General features: G+C 47.7%; 1 pseudogene; it reads left to right on the forward strand.

Annotated features, from left to right (window-relative positions):
- The first annotated feature begins 9,575 nt into the window (after window positions 1-9,575).
- On the forward strand, window positions 9,576-12,438 carry LOC146171660 (uncharacterized; annotated as a pseudogene).
- The last annotated feature ends 4,976 nt before the right edge of the window (window positions 12,439-17,414 follow it).

A 17,414-nucleotide genomic window follows, 5' to 3' on the forward strand; every position in this document is an offset into this window, starting at 1 on the left:
TATATATATATATGTGTGTGTGTGTGTATATATCATCATCACCCTGATTATACCCACTGCAGGGCGAAGGCCTCTCCGATATTTCTCCACTTAACCCGGTTCTGTGCTAGCTGCATCCACTTGACCCCTGCGAACTTCTTAACCTCATCCGCCCACCTAATTTTCTGCCGCCCCCTGCTACGCTTTCCTTCCCTTGGAATCCAGTTTGTTACCCTCAGCGACCATCGGTTATCCTCTCTTCGCACTACATGTCCTGCCCATGTCCATTTCTTCTTCTTAATTTCCACTAGAATGTCGGTAACTTGAGTTATTTCTCTGACCCACTCTACACGCTTTCTATCTCTTAATGTTACCCCTACCATTGTTCGTTCCATAGCCCTCTGGGTTGTCCTCAACTTAAGTAGAACTCTCTTGGTTAGCCTCCACGTTTCAGCCCCATAGATGAGTACAGGCAAGATGCAACTGTTGTATACTTTCCTCTTGAGCGATACCGGTAAGCTGCTAGTCATAATCTGCGAGTGCTTGCCAAATGCGCTCCATCCCAATCTTATTCTTCTTGTTATTTCCTTTTCATGGTCCGGATCTGCGGTTACTACCTGTCCTAAGTAGACATATTCGCCTACTACTTCCAGTATTTCGCTACCTAATGTAAACTGCTGTTCCTTCCCGAGGCTGTTGAACATTACCCTAGTCTTCTGCATATTGATTTTCAAGCCTACCTTTCTACTTTTTCTGTCTAGGTCATCAATCATTATTTTCAGTTCATCCCCCGAGTTGCTTAGCAAGGCAATGTCATCAGCAAATCGCAGATTACTGAGGTATTCTCCATCTACCCTTATCCCTAACTGCTCCCATTCCAAGTCTCTGAATACTTCCTCTAAACAAGCTGTGAATAGTACTGGGGAGATTGTGTCTCCTTGCCTAACACCTTTCTTTATGGGAATTTTGTTACTTTCTTTATGCAGAACTACGGTTGCTGTGCAGCCACTATATATATCTTCCAGCACTTTCACGTATGGCTCGTCTACCCCCTGATTTCACAATGCCTGCATCACTGCCGAGGTTTCTACAGAGTCAAATGCTTTTCCGTAATCAATGCATGCTATGTATAAGGGCTGGTTATATTCCGAGCATTTTTCTATCACCTGGTTGATGGTATGGATATTATCGATAGTAGAGTACCGTTTCCGAAAACCTGGTTGATCATTTGCTTGATTGCAGTCTAAGGTTCTCCTGTTCTAATAGCAATTACCTTAATAAATACCTTATACGAAACAGACAGTAAGCTCATTCGTCTGTAATTTTTAAGGTCCTTAGAGTCCCCTTTCTTGTGAATGAGGATAATGTTTGCATTCTTCCATGGTTCCGGTACCGTCGATGACACCGGGCACTGCGTATACAGGGTGGCCAGTTTTTCTAGCACGATATCCACTCCGTCCTTCAGCAAATATGTAGCTATCTGATCCTCTCCAGCTGATTTCCCCCTTTTCATAGTTTCTAGTGCTTTCTTGACCTCGTCCTTCGTCACTGGTGGAACGTCTGACTGTTTTTCCCTACAACCAATCTCATTACGGTCCTGACTACTTTGGCTACTGTAGAGATCTGTATAGCACTCCTCGGCTACTTTGCCTATCTTGTCCATATTAGTGATGACGTTGCCCGCCTTGTCCCTTATCGCATACATCTGGTTTTTGCCTATGCCCAATTTCTTCTTTACCGCTTTAAGGCTTCCCTCGTTCTTTACAGCATGCTCAATTTTCTCTATGTTATACTTCCTTATATCGGCCACCTTGCGCTTATTAATTAGCTTTGATATCTCGGTCAATTCGATCTGGTCTGTTGGATTGGAATCTTTCATACTCTGGCGTTTCTTAATCAAATCTTTCGTCTCCTTAGACAGCTTACCGGTATCCTCTCTAACTATCCTACCACCTACTTCTACCGCGCACTCAGTAATGATATCTCTGAAATTATTGTTCCTTGCTTCTAGGGTAATGTCGCCATCCTCAGTTAGAGCTGAATACCTATTCTGTAGCGAGATCCTGAACTCTTCTGCCCTCCCCCTCACCGCTAATTCGTTGATGGGTTTCTTTCTTACTAATCTGTTGCGTTCCTTCTTCAGATTTAGGCAAATTCGGGACCTCACCATCCTGTGGTCACTGCATCGCACTTTCCCGATTACCTCTACATCCTGCACAACGGCGGGGGTTGAACACATTATGAAGTCGATTTCATTTTTAGCCTCTCCGTTAGGACTTTTCCATGTCCATTTCCGGTTCTTCCGTTTGCTGAAGAAGGTATTCATGAAGGTATGGGGCTGAAACGTGGAGGCTAACCAAGAGAGTTCTACTTAAGTTGAGGACAACCCAGAGGGCTATGGAACGAAAAATGGTAGGGGTAACTTTAAGAGATAGAAAGCGTGCAGAGTGGGTCAGAGAAATAACTCAAGTTACCGACATTCTAGTGGAACTTAAGAAGAAGAAATGGACATGGGCAGGACATGTAGTGCGAAGAGAGGATAACCGATGGTCGCTGAGGGTAACAAACTGGATTCCAAGGGAAGGAAAGCGTAGCAGGGGGCGGCAGAAAGTTAGGTGGGCGGATGAGATTAAGAAGTTCGCAGGGGTCAAGTGGATGCAGCTAGCACAGAACCGGGTTAAATGGAGAAATATGGGAGAGGCCTTCGCCCTGCAGTGGGTATAATCAGGCTGATGATGATGATGATGATGTATTCATGATTCGTAAGTTATTGCGCTCTGCAAACTCAACTAGTAACTCCCCCCTGCTATTCCTAGAACCAATGCCATAGTCACCTACTGCCTTGTGTCCTGCCTGTTTTTTTCCTACATTGGCATTGAAGTCGCCCATTAGTACAGTATACTGCGTCTTTACTTTTCGCATTGCCGATTCTGCATCTTCATAGGAGCTTTCCACTGCCTGGTCATCATAACTACATGTAGGTGAATAGGCCTGTACAACCTTTAGTTTATACCGCTTATTAAGCCTAATTGCGATGCCAGCAACCATCTCATTAATACTATAGAATTCACCTATATTACCCGCTATATACTTATTGACAAGGAAACCTACTCCTAGTTGTCGCCTCTCTGGCAAACCTCGATAACACAGTACATGCCCATCTTTCAGTACAGTATATGCCTCATGCGGCCTCCTAACCTAAACCTATTGGGAGTTATTCGGAGGACTGGAGACGGCGACCGGTGACACAAGGCAATCGTAGAGCGAGGCACAATATCGTCCGAACAAGACGGTCTGAGCTCTCAGTGCGCGCGCCAGCTGATCGGCGTCTTCATCGTCGTTAGCTTCGGCGCTGTATCATCATCTTCCTTGCAATTGCCCCGGCGGAAAGAGGGAGCCATCCTGGTGACTTAGGGCGAGGGTATGACAAGGAGGTCGTAGTATGGCGTAAGCCGACTGACGTGAACAACTTCTCGCCCGCGGCGACGATGGTCTGAAGAAGGCGTTGCCGGCTCCACGACGTAGTTAACTGGTGATGTACGCTCTAATACACGATAAGGGCCATTATACTTTGAATTTGGAATCAGCCGGAGCACACAGCCAAACGAGGGTGTTGGTAGGAAAGTCAGCAGCGGGCTTTCCGTGATTGATCTCATGTCGGTGAAGATCTTGAATGTCCGACGTGAATGAGCGCGCCAGCTGACGGGACTGCTCAGCATTACGGGCAACAGCAGAAAGAGAAGTGTACTCTGAACTGTCGGGGTGGTAAGGAAGTATGATGTCCAGTAAACATGAAGGCTCACGACCGTATAGGAGAAAGAATGGGGAAAATCCAGTCATTGCCTGAGACGCTGTGTTATAGGCATAGGTGATGTATGCAAGCACCTGATCCCAATTAGACGCGTCAGAAGAAACGTACATGGCGAGCATGTCACCAAGCGTTCGGTTAAACCTTTCTGTGAGGCCATTGGTTTGAGGATGGTAAGCTGTGGTGGTTCGATGTATTGTTTGGCAAGATTCCAACAGCTCGCTGACCACTTGAGATAGGAAGACGCGGCCGCAGTCACTGAGAAGTTCACGAGGAGCCCCGTGACGTAGAACGAAGTGACGCAGGATAAAGGAGGCGACGTCACGAGCACTAGCCGTAGGCAGAGCTGCAGTCTCCATGTAGCGAGTGAGGTGATCCATGGCGACTATTACCAGCGGTTGCCTGATGTCGAAAATGGAAGGGGCCATAGAGGTCGGTGCCGACACGATCAAAGGGTCGCGCTGGACAAGGCAATGGCTGTAATGGGCCGGCGGAGGGGCTCGGAGACGACTTCCGCTGCTGACAAGCAGTACAGGACCGAATATAGCGGCGGACAAAGTTGTACATCCCCCTCCAGTAGTACCGCTGGCGAAGACGCTCGAAGACGCACGCCAGCATGCGCGCTTTGCGGGTCGGCATGGTGATGGGCACAAATTTCTGTGCGAAGATGGCGGGGAATGACCAAGAGCCATTTGCGACCATCCGGGCGATAGCTTTTGCGATACAGCAGACCACCCCGGATCGTAAAATGGGAAGCTTGGCGACGAAGGGCTCGCGGGAATGAAGACGTTGAGGACGCGGTGAGTACGTCTAGGAGCGAAGATATCCAGGGATCCCGGCGTTGTTTAAAAGGCAGGACGTCGGGGGTGAGGGCTGCAACGGAGGGTGCAGGAGAAGGCAGCGGCGAGCGCGACAAGGCGTCGGCATCGGAGTGTTTGCATCCCGATCGATATATCACTTCAAAGTCAAAGTCTTGAAGGCGAAGAGCCCAGCGGCCGAGGCGCCCAGAAGGGTCTTTCAGGGAAGCCAACCAGCAGAGGGCGTGGTGGTCGGTGATGACGTTGAAGCGGCGGCCATATAAGTAAGGGCGAAACTTCGTTAAGGCCCACACGATTGCAAGACAATCCTTTTCTGTGACGGTGTAGTTAGATTCAGCTTTCGTTAGCGCTCGGCTAGCGTAAGCAACCACATATTCGGAAAAGCCTTGCTTGCGTTGAGCGAGGACAGCACCGAGGCCGATGCCGCTGGCATCAGTGTGCACCTCTGTTGGAGCGGATGGGTCGTAATGGCGGAGAATGGGCGGTGAAGTTAGCAGACGTCGGAGCGTAGTGAAGGCATCGTCGCAGAGTGGGGTCCATGTAGACAAGTCGGCGGGACCATTCAGCAATTTTGTAAGCGGTGCAATGATGGTAGCGAAATTGCGGACAAAACGGCGAAAATATGAGCGTAGGCCGACGAAGCTACGCAGCTCTTTAACACACGTCGGTTTCGGGAATTCAGTGACCGCACGTAGTTTATCCCGATAGGGCAGGACGCCATCTTTGGACACGACATGACCCAGTATTGTCAGCTTGCGGGCGCCAAAACGACATTTCTTCAGGTCAAGTTGGAGACCGGCGCTAGTGAGACAGCTCAGGATTTGGTGCAAGCGCACGAGGTGCGTTGGAAAATCGGGAGAGAAAACGACGATGTCATCCAAATAACAAAGACAAATGTTCCACTTGAGGCCGCGTAATATGTGGTCCATCATTCGCTCAAACGTAGCAGGAGCGTTGCAAAGACCACACGGCATCACAGTGAACTCATATAGTACATCAGGGGTAACAAAGGCTGTCTTGGGTCGGTCAGACTCAGCGATAGGGACTTGCCAATAGCCAGAACGCAGGTCCAGGGACGAAAAGAACTCGGCTCCTTGTAAACAATCGATGGCGTCGTCAATGCGGGGTAGTGGGTATACGTCTTTACGAGTAATTTTGTTATGACGGCGGTAGTCAACGCAAAATCTTATGGAGCCATCCTTCTTTTTCACAAGTATCACAGGAGACGACCACGGACTAGATGAAGGCTGAATTACACCACGTTGTAGCATGTCGTCGACTTGGTCAGCAATAACACGGCGCTCCGTAGGCGAAACACGGTAAGGGCGCTGGCTAAAAGGGGCATGACTGCCGGTGTCGATGTGGTGAACAACCTGTCTCACGGCCCAAGGAAGTCGTCTGAGCATCAAACTAAGAACGGAACTGGTTGAGGACAGCAAACAGTTGTTCACGGTTAGTCGGGTCGAGGTCACTGGCCACAGACGATTGAAAAAGGTCCCAACTTGGTATATCGGAATACTCAGTAATCGGCGTTATGGAGGCTACGTGAGCACTCTGTGGTAGATACCCATCAACCTCAAACGGCGAGATGAGGTCAGCAACTTCAATATTACCAAGGCATTCTCCACGAAGTAGCGGCACCACAGCGGTAGAGGCATTCGCAACAACTATGTCAGCGGCACCGCAGTTAATATCAATGATAGCAAAGGGAAAAAGGAGATGACGGCGAGGCGAACATGGGAGAAGGCGCAAAAAGAACAGTCGCATCGAAAGAAAACGGTACACACACGGGAACAATCACAGCACAGTTGGGTGGAATGTCGGTGTCGTCGGCGACAAGTTTGGCACAAGAAAAAGATGGCGAATGGTCAAGAACCGCATCACAGAGCGCAGAGAAGGCGACGTGGACGCGGGCGCAGTCAATAACAGCATTGTGGCGGGAAAGGAAATCCCATCCAAGAATTAGGTCATGCGAGCATGACGCAAGCACTAAAAACTCGACGACGTATAAGACGTCCGCGATAACTACACGCGCTGTGCAAGCAGCAGACGGACGAACGGAATCGGCGCTGGCGGTGCTAAGAGAAAGTCCAGAAGGCGGGGTGGTGACTTTATGAAGCGAGCGGCAAAAACTTTCGCTAATGACTGACAGAGTGTCCCCGGTATCGACGAGTGCAAGGGCACGAATACCGTCGACAAAAAATTCGAGAACGTTCGGCGGAGACAGACGAGGACTTGTGGTAGGCGAAATGTGCGCAGTTCGTGCCCCAGGAACTGCGGCTGCTAGTTTTCCAAGCCTTGTGTCACGCTGCGACGCCGCATTGGCGACAAGGACCTCATCTCGAACAAAATCTTTGATGTGAGCCAAAAGGTCACTGCTCACAGCCAGGCCAGAGATGGACGCAGCAGGTGCGGGAGAGCGACGAGCGCAGAGGCGTTGCTTGAGCATTTCATCGAAACTCTGGCAAAGGTTGTATACTGAGGCCACTGTGGTTGGGCTCTTTGCCCACAGCATGTGAAATGCATCTACATCAATGCCCTTAATTATGTACTTTATCTTGGTAGCCTCATCCATAGACGGATCGACAAGCTTACGTAAATCCACGACGTCTTCAATGTAGCTCGTGAATGTTTCCCCTTCATGCTGAACTCGTACCCGCAAGGCTTCTTCAGCGTGTAGTTTCCGCACTTGGGTCGACCGAAAACATCAGTGAACTTTGCCTTGAAGTTGGCCCAAGTTGGCATGTCTGCCTCATGATTTCGATACCAGAGGTTAGCAACGTCACTCAGGTAGAAGTAGACGTTGTTGAGCTTCATGCGGTCATCCCAGTTGTTATGACGACTCACCCGCTCGTACGAGGCCAACCAATCTTCAACGTCCTGGTCGCCCTGCCCACTGAAAACTGCGGGATCTCGCTGCCGAATGGTACTGGAGCATGAGATGGACTGCGACGGGGCTGCCACTGGCTGTTGGCCTACCTCGTTTGTCACCATAGGTATCGTACGGCTGCGGAGCTCCACGGTGATCGTTTAAGGATCGTATCTCGGCACGTCCCACCAAATGAAGAGGGGTTTATTGGGAGTTATTCGGAGGACTGGAGACGGCGACCGGTGACACAAGGCGATCGTAGAGCGAAGCACAATAACGTCCGAACAAAAAGGTCCGAGCTCTCAGTGCGCGCGCCAGCTGATCGGCGTCTTCATCGTCGTTAGCTTCGGCGCTGTATCATCGTCTTCGTTACAATATATATATATAATGAGAAAATTTAAGAATATGAGAAATAACGCTGCGGGACTGCCCGGATCATCACGATGTTACTATAGCGCCGGTGATGAAGAGTCACTCGAAACTCGCGAAAGTAAAAACAAAGAAAAGCTACTTTACAATTAAGTCCGCGGGCCTGTTACAGTCGAACCTCGATATATCGAACAGCGCGGTGATTGCAAAATAGTTCGATATAGCCGGAATTCGATATACAAAATCACGTAGAAAACGCGTCAAAAACTAGTACAAATCAATCAATGAACCAATCGTGGCACAGTGGCGCAATAAATACTCACTTGAAGTTTCAAACAAAGTATTTATTCCTTTGGCTTAAAGTACTGTAGCAGCGTAGCTTGCTTCAAATTGGCAACCGCGTGCTTAACCACGGCGTCCTCAACGTAGTCTAAACGGTCCACAAGCGATAGTCCAGCGCCTTCTATTGCGCCGCAGTAGCGGCGTACAAGGTCCAAAGCAGCTACAGCCTCAGTTGCAGTCGGGAGCGGGGCAGCGCTTACGGGATCAACCTCGGCAGCGTCTTCGTTTGGCCGCTCAGCAGTAACTTCCGCCGCAATCTCTACATCTGTCAACTCCGCCACTGTTCCGGTGCTGTCATCACCGCCAACGAAGTCATCAATGCACATGCTGTGTGGCTCAGCACCGACAAAGCGCTCCAACTGGCTCCAGGTTTCTTCGAGCTGGCATTCTTCCTCTGTGCCGTCGTCCAACGCTGATTCTTCAGTTGCTTGCTCGGAAGCTTCTTCAATGCGGCTTACAAAACCCGCATGTCGAAAGCAGTGAACTACTGTCGACTGCTTGACGCTGTCCCACGAGGCTTTCAGCATTTGAATGGCACCCAAAAGGTTTATCTTTAGCTCTTGGCCCATCCGCAGCTTGAGAAGCAAAATGTCGATCAGCCGACGTTTATAAATGGATTTGAAAGCGCGAATAATGCCCTGGTCCAATGGTTGCAGCTTCGACGTCGTGTTCGGCGGCAAAAACTTAATTTCAATGTTGCTCAGCTGGACATCAGTGTGGTGTGCTGTGCAATTGTCAACGATGAGGCAAACCGTCCGGCCTTGACGCGCCAGCTCCGAGTCCCATGCCTTCAACCATTTTTGAAATATCTCCCGAGTCATCCACGATTTCTTGTTCCATGCGTATGTCACCGGAACACTGGGGCAGTTGCGCATGCATCTCAGGGTTTGGAACTTGCCTATAACAAGTGGCCGCAGCTTCGTGCTGCCGTCCATATTCGCAGCCAACAGAACTGTAATACGAGCCTTGCCTTGCTTGCCGCCGTGGCGCTTGTCTCCGCGCGTGTCGAGCGTTTGTCGCGGAAGCATTTGCCAGAACAGGCCCGTCTCGTCAGCATTGAATATCTGATTGGGCTCATACTTGACGAGAATCTTAGGCCACTCTCCTTCAAGCCACTTCTTGATCTCGCCTTCATTGGCGTCCTCACTTTCCCCCGAGACTGTCTTCCCGACAATGTTAAAGCGGGCCTTAAAACGTTGCAGCCAACCGCTGCTGGCATTGAAGTTCTCGGCACCGAGAATGAACGCAAAGTTCTTGGTGCCGCAGCATCATTGTTATCAAAACTCAGTCGGTATCATGAGTGACAGTTCGATTTATCGGCAAAGTGTGCGCGATGCGGACAGAGACCTGTACGAAACAAAACTTTGGTACCGACCCGCGTGCAGTCGATATGTGCAACTGCACGGTAAGCGTCGGCCTGTGCCCACGCATAAATATGTGCGACATTCATGAATTCCTTGTCCTACGGACGAGCTTCGTGACAAGAAACCAATCGCAAGCCTACTGACTACTCGAAGAACGCAACTATGTTACAAGCGGCTGGGTTAAGAGCCGCGGTAGAAGCAGACGAACTCGCTCTTTGTGCAATTACTTTGTGCCGTCCAACGTTTATACCAACTAAACCGCTGAGTTTTTGTAGCTGATATTCTGCATAGAAATGGCCTTTGGTAGCCAGTATTTTTTATACAAAACTTGTTCGGTCAGTATCGATCAGAAGAAGTCGGATGTTTGCATCGTCTATGGCGGTAAGGAAGCAAAAGAAACCGCTGCCACAAGGTCCGTTCGATTTACCTGCACTACCTGAACTAGTTCATGCAGTGCCGCAATCGGCCATTCGTTTTGGCAGTGCTACGTGGCGCCGTCTGAACTACGGCGTTCGTTTTAAACAAGTGCAGGGCTAGTTCAGGCAGATCCTGCACCGTGTTGGGAGGTAGTGCCGGTCGGGCAGAAGCGCAGCAGACGACGGCAGCATTTGCGTTGCCATAGGCGGCGACGAAGCTGACTGCCGATCGTCAATGAAGATGGAAGCCGTGTTTGGCAAGAGAACGGCAGGACAGACGGTATGTTTGGGCACAGCTCCACGTTGCATGAAACACGTGGGTGCACGAAGCATTTTGTTTGTAACGTCATACCCGCAAGAAATATTTCGCTGTAGTCAGCGCGCTAATCGCATTATTAACTGCTGCGAGTTAAATTCTGTATGACTGCTTACCTTTCCTTGGCACACGACTATCTGTAATAAACTGATACCTATTTGTGTGTATTACCACTGATACCTCTTTGTGTGTTTTAGCAGTGATACGTCTTTGTGTGTGTTAGCGGGGTGCAATATTGGTGCGTAGGTTAGCGTTTAAAGGTAAATTTTTACACTTTTATTGATTCCGCATGTGCCCTAAATGGTATTCTAGGGTACGGTACGCTTGCGTCTAAACAGTTGCGTTTACGTTGTTGGGATATACTGCGCTTGACAAAAACCAAAATTGTTAGCTTTGTACATCCGGCGGACTAGATTATTATCTTGCACTGAGTAATTTTCTACTTCTTTACCAGACGGGACAGTGATGTCCGTAGTGTTTGCGGACCAGCAGCCGCCTACCGGCATCCAGTCGCCAGCAGCAGCAGAAGCGGTGGCACAGGACGAGGCACCTGCAGAAGTGGCACGGGACGTAACGGATACTGACAGCAGCGAACTGTGGTCGGAAAGCATTACACGGTTCCTGATTTCAATCTGTAAGGAGAAAAGGGGGCTTCCAGTAAGCTTTTTGTTAAAGGTCTTTGTGGGGTTCTATTATGTTTGGGCAAGCTACTGAGTGGTTAGACAAGCTTACTGACCATAATTTGAGTGGTTTCCCTCCTTCACTTTTAGGTTATACAATACATATATATAGCTAACTAGCTAGCTGTTGATATGCATGTTTGTATGTTGGATACAGGTTCGGATGCAGTGTGAAGCATGCAGAGAAAGTTCTCGTTTTTACTTGTTTAAAGAAAAAAGTTGGAGTTCAGCGTGTCCGTTCTGACCCTGTCTATGTCTGTGTGTCTTTTTTAGCACTGTGAAATTTTCCTTCATATATATGTTTACTCTCATCATGCTGCCAGCACAGGTAGGTTTGGCTTGACTGTTTAAATAATTGGTATTAACCTGTTAGTAACATTATTATCATCACAACATGCTGATCTATGTTTTGATGAAGCTTCCTTCCCTATGCAATGCCAGTTTGGCCATTGAGAGAATGAAATGTCAGAAACTGTGTTGAACGAGATCATTTTCCTTGCAAGTCCTCACTAGAGGTCATCACACCAGTGCAGGAGCCCATAAATGCTCTCAGTGGTTTTGATTGGTCTGCAGACGTTTTAAGGAACCCCTGTTTCTGACTTTTTTGTTAAATGGAAAATATATTTTTATGCTCTGCATCTTTTCAGGACAAAGAGGGCACTGTGGCAAGCCCTTGCCAATGCAATAAACAAGCGGTTTAACTGCAATGTGAGCCCAATTTAGGCTGAAAACAAATGGAAGAGCTTAGAAAGGGCATACAAACGAGCGAAGACAAAGAACAACTCCTCAGGCCATTCGCGTTAATTGCAGCCATGAAGGGTGAGTACATTTACTGGAGGTCAGAATCTTAGCAAACTGAACAAGAGGTAGAGGAGAGCCTCGGTCTGATAGACAACATTTCAACAAGTGGACTTGTTTTCTCCAAGACAAAGACAAGTCTACATCTTGAAACGTTGGTTAGTAGACCGAGGCTCACCAAAAACCCCTTGCTCATTTTACCTTTTGTGCTGCATCATGCGGTCTTCTGAGCTTCTTGCTACTGTGGATTTACTTGAGCGGCCATTTATAAACGTTTTGAACATATTTTTTAGTGAGCTAGGTGAGGTATTGGAGCGCGAGCATCACATAGCACCCACATTCCTCGTAGCGCCAGGAAAAGTAATACAGGGTGAAGATTTAAGGTAAGACTGCCTGAGCATAATTTTCGAGCAGTTCCAAAAAGGGTTTTCAACCTAAAATACTTGTTCCAGTACACCTTCATACACAGAGGCCAGTTGCGAGAACGAGGCAGGGCCCTCGCAACAGCCCCAGGATGACGTACGTCACAAGCGGCGCTGCAAGGACACCTCCATCGACACCCTCCTGAATGTTTTCCAGGAGGCCAAAAAGGATCGGGCCGAGCGCTTCGAAAAAAAAAATGGCTCTGCAGGAGCGACTTGTAACAGCTGTTGAAGCTAAATCTTCCCAGGCGGAATAAATTGCCAATAACATTGATTGTCATGTTGCTTTCTCACCAGTCACTGATATAAGATGATCAAAGCATGCATTACTACAAGCATAGGTGTTTGGCAGTGGTTCTCAAGCCTTATTTAACGCATGTGCTATCACAATGTGTCTTGCAACACATCCTGCGTCAGCCCCATTTCGGCCTTGTAGTAAATCACAAACAGCACCCCAACATGCATTAACCATTTATCGACTTCGTCTATTGGGTCAATAACTAATGGCATTAACTTTCAGCAACATTCAAATTCCGTGCGTCCACACCTACAATGGGTACAAGCATCCCCTGGCCTGGCCTTCGGCTTTTCTAGGGTAGTGTGCTTGGGAGAAGCTCCGTAAACCCAGCTGCGCCCTCCCTCCCCGGTGGGTCCAAACCCAGTTTCGAACCTTGCAGCCTGCAAAGATTTCTTTTTTTTTTTTTAACTGCTGAGGCTCCGACTCAAAGGGAGCACTGCAGCTGAGGCCTTTGCAAGACAAACAGTAACCACCTTTGCAGGCTGCGAGGTTCGAAACTGGGTTTGGGCCCACCGGGGATGGGAGGTGCAGCAGGGTTTACGGAGCTTCTCTCAAGCGCACACCCCTAGAAAAGCTGAGCGCCTGGCTAGGGGACGCGTGTACCCATTTTTACCGGTGGGTGTCCAGTGGTGGGTTTCGAACAGCAATTTATAAGAGTAGTTAGAATAGCTATAAAGGCAATTTTCACACCCAAGTGACATGAAAGCAGTGTATCAGCTCTGCAGGTACCAGAAATGGATGTGCTATTTAATACACTGTTCTTTGCTGCTGGCACTAGTGCACAAATGCCCATGACAAAAAATGTTTGATGTGTACACTCAAATGTATAGAGCATCAGCACTGATTCTAAGCAATATCTTTTCGCAAGTTCTCGCTGAAGCCTGCCGCACCACGGTCAATGAAGATATCGGTGTCTTCATCATTGCCAACTTCTTGCACTGGCAGCTGCAGCAGTTCGTCAAAAAAATCTCTCTCTTCATTGCACAAGTTGTGCAGGTCACATGCACCCATGACAGTAAGTACACACTGTTTGATGCTTGCAGCATCGACAAGATACAGCCGCCTCAAGCGCTGCTTCAGCAATCCGAAATCATTCTCAACTGCAACTCTCTGCTGCGAATGAACCTTGTTGAACTTTTTCTTCCACGGCGGGAAAGTAGCTTCGTTGTCTCGGTATGGCGTCATCAGCCATGGTAGGAGGGGATATGCTGAATCTCCAAGGATATATCCATTGCAGCATTTCAACGCGGCTTCTTCAAAGAAATGGCTTTCACGCAGCACCCTTGCGTCGTGTGCCGAGCCAGGAAATCCAATAAATACATCCAGGAACTTGTTTCTGTCATTAACAATGCCTTGCAGCACAATTGAAGGCCATTTCTTTCGGTTGTAGTAAGAATGAGGAGATTCCGTCGGCTTGTTGGTCTCCACGTGGCAGCCGTCAATACAGTCTACTGTGTTTTTGGGTCCCTTGACACCGGTTTTCGCAAGGAAGCCCGCCTTGCTGCGCTCCTGCCAGGGCACGCAATATAAACGCAATAACCTCCTCACTGACACTGTTTAGGAAATCCAACATTCACACGACACAGCTGTGTACGGTCGACACGGCAAGGTCGAGGCGGTCAGCCAAAGAGTACATACTGCACTGTCCACCCAAGTAACACAAAACAACCAAGCACGTCTTTTCGGCACTAATCCTTGGACGTCCTCTTGTCGCACTCGGGAAGGACGGCGACGCCATGTATCTGGTGGCAAGTGTATCAAACGTCTCGCGCGATAGGCGGAAAAGTCTTTTAACCCCTTCACCGTTTTGTTATATCAACAAATTTTTTAACAAAACTGCTTATTTTTTTTATTCCTGATTTCCGTTATTATTGCAATAAAAAGCATGCATTCGATCTTTAAAAAATTTTTCAAGCAAACACGAAGTCAAATTAGCATATTGAACTTTATTATTTCTCACAATACGGAAGAACTGATCAGCAAAAAGTCATCACTGTCGTCCTCGCTCCCTGAAACAATGTACACTTCAGTGTCTGAATCACCATCGTTCGAAGAAGATGACGACGAAGAAAAGCATCGTTTCCGAGAAGACGGGATATCGTCAAAATTATGTCACCGGGCAAAAATAAGCAAAACAATAATGAATCCTGAGTGTGAGATTTTGGCTGTAGATATCGCATTGCCGCATTGTGGCCCTGTCACAGTCGCTAACGTCTACTGCCCCACAGGTGTACGTAGCACAGACTATTTTGACAGATTACTTACAAATTCTAATAGGGTAGTTATTGCAGGTGATTTTAACTCGCACCATACTCTATGGGATAACTACTCCGACGCATGTGGACAGCTGTTATGGACGTGGATGTCGGCAAATGCTGTGCGCTGCTGCAATTCTCGGGCTATAACCTTCATGCGCGGAAATTCGCAATCTGTCATCGATTTATCCCTGGCAGCAGGTGGGATAGGTATAGGAGGATGGTCCACAGTAGATAGTGGTACATCTAGCGACCACTTTCCAATAACATTTACCATCATGATGAGCCCAACACGAGATAGAACTTTGGATCGTAAACTAGTAAACAACGCCAAATATGCAGCTTCGCTACGCTCCTCCCTCAAATCAAACATTTGTTCATGTAGGACCGACAAAGCACGAAAGGTATTTTCCTCAATTGCGAATGCTACTGTAGATTCCCAGTTCACTGTGCGGTCTACAGTAAACAATAAGTCGCCATCCCCATGGTGGAATGACGCGTGTGAGAAAGCCTTCCGCCGTAGAAAAGCAGCATGGAAAAGCCTCTCTTATAACCAGAGCCCAGTAAACTGGATAAACTACAAATTTTGTTCGGCGTCATTCAAAAGAGCCATAGCGCAGGCAAAGGACGAGTACAACGAAAATTTAAATACTTATTTGTCAAACCCTAAGCACAGGAAGGCTTTGTATCGTTTCATGGAACGAAATAGAAACTCGCACCTTTCACAGTCATTAAGTTCAGTAGTGTTGTCCCCACAGGAGGCAAAGGATGAGTTGGAACAAATTGCGCAAGGACTAGCATTACGTTTCCAGGAGCAGTGCAGAGTTCCCTTGCACGCTCCCATTTCCTGCTCAGAGTATGTTGAGGTTGATAGGTCATAACTACTGTCTGTGATTTCTTCCGTGAGAAACTCGGCTCCAGGTTGGGACGGGGTTACGGTAGGTATGGTCAAAATTTTAGCAAATGATTTCACTCAGGATCTCCTGGATCTGGTTAATGAATCATTAGAATCTGCAGGGCTTCGTCACGTCTGGAAAGTGGCGAAAATTATATTGCTCTTGAAAGACCCTGGTAAAGGATTTCATGTTGAAAACATTCGGCCGATAGCTTTGACTTCGAATCTAGTAAAATTAATAGAAAGAATTGTGCATGGCCGCCTCTCAAAGCATATCTCAGAGGTTAATGCTTTGAGTTCTTCCCAGATTGGTTTCCGCAATGGATGCTCAATATGGTCTGCACATGTAGATTTAGAAAGCAGGATTAAATTGGCTTTAAGTGTGTCCAAAAGTAGTGTGCTAGTTTTTAAAACCGTAACCCCCTTATATGTTTCGTTAAACTACCGCTCAGATGTCATACCTCAAGTGGAATCTGCGCGGTATTTAGGCATTACGTATCATGCTAGGAGGCTTCACATCAGGTGTAATGTTCGGAAAGGTGAACGTGCCCTTGGTAGGCTGACACGGATAAGTAACAGGAAATTTGGTATGCGTCGAGATACTCTTCTACTTTTGTACAAAGCCTATGTGAGACCGATTCTGCAATTTGGCTGCATTCTTTTTTCTGGGTGTCCAAAATATAAGCTGCATCCTTTGCTGCTTTTAGAAAGACGGGCGCTCTGCCTAGGGCTTCCACAGTCAGTCTCTACCACTGTTCTGTACTTGGAGGCCCGCATTCCGGACCTTAACTCCCGTTTCCACCTTCTAACTGTCAGATCATTCTTGCGATCATTTGAGACTACTCCCGATGTGGCTATACCTATTTTTGTGTCAAACCCCGTACTCTTTCTCACTCACTAGTGGCCAAGGGTCTGCAAGCCCTAAGTTGGTTATACGTAGAGCATTTTAACAAACATTGGTGTGGACCTTGCTTCTATATGTCCCATTGGTTGCTCAACGTCCTTTGTGGATATAAATTATGATTCTATATTTCCATCTAATGTGAAGACTTGAAGTCTAATATCCAGTCTCCTATGTGAACACCTTGAAAAGTTCCCTGATCACGCTGTAATTGCCACTGATGCGTCTGTGATTGCGCACAAAGCTACGATTGGAATTTTTTCGGAGTCTCTTTCCTGGAGTTTTTCGGTGCGTGTCCCGGATTACACACCGATATTTCTAACAGAGTTTATGGCAATTGGGCTAGCGCTACTAAAAGTTCTCCGCAGTCAATCAAAAATAATTTTTCTATCAGACTCTCTTTCTGTTTTGTTGTCACTGGAGTCAGCACGGGATGCTCTGTTGAGCCGCTCACTAAAGTATTTCATACCGGGATGGGTGAAAGAAATACGCTTCATCTGGGTCCCCGGACACAGCGGTATTTTCCATAACGAAACGGCAGATTTCCTGGCTAAATCAGCTCTTGATGCATCTGTTTCATGTACCATTCCTGATATCACCATTTTTGGAATGTCCCGTTTCCAGCGCTATCAATACCTAGCCGCTACATGCAATGATTCTTTGCTATCTACAGCCGAATACCAGCATCTCATATACTCATGGAAAGTTCGAGCATGTAAATCACGGCAATGTGAGGTTACGATGACTCTCCTGAGATGCAGGATTCCTCGCTTAAATCTTTATTTTTGTAGATGCGGGATCAGCCCCACAAACCTTTTTGTGAGGCTTGCGGTGAAATTGAAAATATTGATCACTTCCTTCTCGCTTCCCGAAGGTTTTCCCAT

This window comes from Amblyomma maculatum, unplaced genomic scaffold, assembly GCF_055883805.1.
Source record: "Amblyomma maculatum isolate TAMU_Amacu unplaced genomic scaffold, ASM5588380v1 scaffold_19, whole genome shotgun sequence".
NCBI classification, from domain to species: domain Eukaryota; kingdom Metazoa; phylum Arthropoda; class Arachnida; order Ixodida; family Ixodidae; genus Amblyomma; species Amblyomma maculatum.